The sequence below is a fragment of the Pygoscelis adeliae genome, unplaced genomic scaffold, assembly GCF_000699105.1.
Source record: "Pygoscelis adeliae isolate BGI_AS28 unplaced genomic scaffold, ASM69910v1 Scaffold597, whole genome shotgun sequence".
Classification (NCBI taxonomy): Eukaryota; Metazoa; Chordata; class Aves; order Sphenisciformes; family Spheniscidae; genus Pygoscelis; species Pygoscelis adeliae.
Window position 1 is genome coordinate 227,085 of NW_008825148.1, and position 3,646 is coordinate 230,730.

Below are 3,646 nucleotides of genomic sequence, written 5' to 3' on the forward strand. Positions count from 1 at the left end.
GGCTGCCACTGCCAGCCACGCATCGTAGCACGAGAGGGCGGCAGTGAGGTCTGCTGAAGCTCCTGTGGCCAGGAAAGGGGGGTGCAGGCCATGGCAGGATGCTGCTGGTGGACATAAGGGCAGCAGGGATGCAGGAGTGGTGGGGTGCAGGAACGTGATGCTTGTAGGGGTTGAAGGCAGGGGACCTGTCTTTGGCCCAGGACATTTCTTCCATTGATCCCCAGTGTGAGCACTGAATCATCCTGAGTCTTGTGCATTCCCTGCTCCCCCTCCCTTCCCTGTTGGGTGGGACTAGACCAGGCTCAAGGCAGGGTGCTAGGCACAGCACACTTGGACCCAGCTGCATCATTGCTCTCTGCATGCTCGCTGCTGTGCTGGCAGTGCAGCACTTGGGGGAAGGTGCTGCACGCATGCTCCGCAGCTGCCAGGCACTGCCTGAGCCAGGGAGGAGGCTGCCAAGCAGGGGCTGTCGGTCCTCTGGCCTCTGCTGTATGTGCATGGCTGTGTCTGTCTGTCTGTCCTTCTCCCTCCTCTCTCCACTGTGTTAGTGGGCTCTCTGTGGGTGCATGACAGTCAAGAGGCTTGTGCTTGTGGACACATGTTCATGCAGACCGTGTCCCCACATCTACTGCCTGCCCCACTCCCCAGACAGTCCCTGGGTCTACCTCTCTCTGGGGCAGTGCTCCTGCTGCTTTGCTCATGCTGTATTCTGTAGCATGCGAAAGTGGCCCAGGGTGTGCATTAGGAATGTATGGGGTCTTATCCACTGCTGTGAGAGTGAGGTGCAGTCGGTCACCCTAGTTGAGGCTGGGGGCTCAAGGCTGGCCTCCTCTATCGCAGAGCCTACAAGCAGCCCTCCCAGCTCCTTCCCAGTGCCACATTGCCTTTGGTGCAGCTCAGGTCCCGCTTGTTGCTGCTCTCTGCAGCTGGGACAGCACCACCAATACCGTCTAGGCCATTGCTGCTGATTCCAGGCAGGGCACTTACTGGTGCTCTGTCCCTGTCTCTCTGACACCCCCCCAAAACTTGTCTTGTGGTAGCTGGGCAGGATGGGTGCATGTGGGACAAGCATAGGGTGCAGAAGGGACTGGGACTGCCACGTACCTGGCTGTCCCCACCCTTTCTCCTGGCTGTACCACCATGAATGCCTGGTAACCCCATCTCTGTCTCTGTCTGTGTCTCTCCAGGATCTCACCTCAACACCAAACCACTGAACTCCACACACGTTCTGACACATACCTGGGAAGAGAAGAGGGGAAAGCAGAGAGTGGAGGGGAGCAGGGCTGGCTGTACATGTTTCTATAGGCTAATGGCATGATTTCTGTATGAGACATACTTACCGTCCTATCCGCATGACTGACTGACTGCAAGACGCATGAGCTACAGTACTTAAAACTGATGGAGGGGCCTCCGTCCCTGCCCCGCTGCTGCCAGGAGCCCAGAGACAGCAGCACGCACCAGGGGCATCCTCTCAGTTCCTCTGGGAGGCAAGAGTAGGACTGGCAGAAAACAAGCGGGAAGGAGACTCCACCCTTGCACATTCGCGTGTGTAAATGCATCCCTGTGCCCGTGCTCCAGCTGCAAGAGGGAAGCTGGGGCAGCACGGCACTGCTCACCATGGAAGGAGAGGGGCTCGACCCCCCCATCGCCTGTGCTGCCTCTGCTGGACTCGCTTCTCATCCCTCTCAGTGAGTGTTGGTTTATGGGGCGGGCAGCAGTTGCCAAGGGGTGTGCGAGATGAGGGTTGCAGGGAGCACAACTGCCCCGGGTAGAGGGGCTGGTGCAGGGCTGCCCTTCCTCTCCCCAGCACGTGCAACGTCTCCCACCAGGGCAGGGCTCTGGGCTGAGCACTGAGCTCATTGCTTGTGTTGAAAGTGTAAACTGTACAGCAATCAGCCTTGTGTATATGAACCAATAAATACTATGCAAACCCCTAGGGACACTCTAGCAGTATGTACAAAGCACTAACAGCTCCGCTCCCAAATACCTCTTCAGGCTGTCAGACAGGCAAAACCTTTGGAGTACGTGAGCAGCTCTGGTGAATGGAGCTGGGAAGCTATAGGAGTAAAAGAGCAGCAGACTGCCCCTGCCCTGTGCCCCTCTGGCTGAGCCTGGTCCCTTCCTGGCCTGAAGAGAGGGGCCCACAGGTGCAGTCCTATGGGCCTGTCCATGGTGCAAGCCCCAGTTTGTGTTGGCTCCAGCTGGGGTGAAGCTGTAGGCCTGCGCTGAGGTGCTTGAGGCCCAGGGACAATGTAATGAGACGGGATGCTTGTGCCACACGCGGGGTTGTGCCTAGTTCTACTCAGCACAATATCTGCTCAGGAGATGAGCCAGCAGCTGGCAGGAGCCAGCAGCCCTGCACTACGCATGCCATGCAAGGGCTTTGCAGGGTCCCCTGGCCTCCCTGCGAGGGCACAAATGAGCATAGCCCATAGACCCCGTGGATGCTGACCCTCCCAGGACCAACCCCAGAGACATGGGGGGCTGCTCCCCCGGTGGCTGCACTTTGGCCAGGTGAAATGCCCTGCTGTAGCAGCCTGGACCAAGCAGTCACCCTGGGAGCTAGGGCAGCCCCGGGGCCAGCTGCTCTAGCAGGAGAGCAGTCATGGGCAGAGCTGCCCAGGCAACTCTGAGGTGTGTGGTAGGTTGAATCTGCTACAGTACTTGACCCCAGGAGGGCCAGATGCAGGTAGTGGCAGTAGGTCCCATGTCCCCGACTCTGTCCTTTAACTAACCAACATGGGGGCCTGGTCTTTGTAGCACAGTGGTGTGGGGAGCCCCTGCTCTTTCTCCTGGAGGTGGCCATGCACCTGTTTTGCAGGGCCTGAGTTTGCTTTCTGTGGCCACGTGCAGAACGAGCCCACCTCCAGCTTCAGGCTGGTGGCCCTGGCAGGGCAGCCCTGTCTCGCAGTGGGTGCGCATCTGCTGGGAAAGCCCCTGGCTCCCCTGCAGTTGGAAGAAGCCTAGCTGCAGCGAAGCAAATGACCCAGCTTAGCCTTGGAGAGCAAAGCAACCCCTTCCCCACCCCAAAGCCATATAGTCACAGACTCTCCATCCATCACCCTTGCTGTGTACAATAACTAGACCCACTGCGACAGCTGACTCCGTAGCATCACTGTAGAGTTGTGTGTGGGTCCTGTGCTTTGGCCTTGTATACACCTTAGGGAATGTGCTGTGCTGCAACCGTGCCAGGCACCTGCAGTGACATTGCTTTGCGCTCAGATTGCTCGTAGGGCTGGTAGGGGGAGGCTGCACCCAACATTGAGCCTAGAGAATGCTGCAGTCTGCACACTAGAAGCTTTTTAGAAGTTTTAAAAAATTACTTTTATTTCCTTTTTTTAATTGTTACGGAAACAAGCCTTTTGGATCTCCCTGTCTTAGCCCCTGATGTATAGATCATTTCCCTGTACACCAGCTATCAGACTATGAATTAATAAAGAAACCAACACAGACCATGTCTCGTCTCTGCTTTTCCATGGGTGCGGGGAAGACCGAGACTCCAGGGTGCATGGCCGGGTGGGGTTCCCCTCTGCCCGTACCCGGTTGCTGGGAGGGCAGGGGGCAGTCGTGGGGGCTGGCAGCTGTTTGTGCTCAGCCGTTCATGGGGGAGGCCAAAGGGTGCAGAAACGCGCGCACCCCCAAGCAG

The 3,646-nt window shown here is 57.7% G+C and overlaps 1 protein-coding gene across 1 annotated transcript in view; it reads left to right on the plus strand.

Annotated features, from left to right (window-relative positions):
• The window catches only part of ANK1 (ankyrin 1, erythrocytic), a 42,241-nt gene extending 38,789 nt beyond the window's left edge, over positions 1-3,452 (plus strand). The window contains 1 exon segment of the mRNA XM_009328292.1: positions 1,188-3,452. The gene's annotated coding sequence lies outside the window, so the exon portion shown is untranslated.
• The last annotated feature ends 194 nt before the right edge of the window (positions 3,453-3,646 follow it).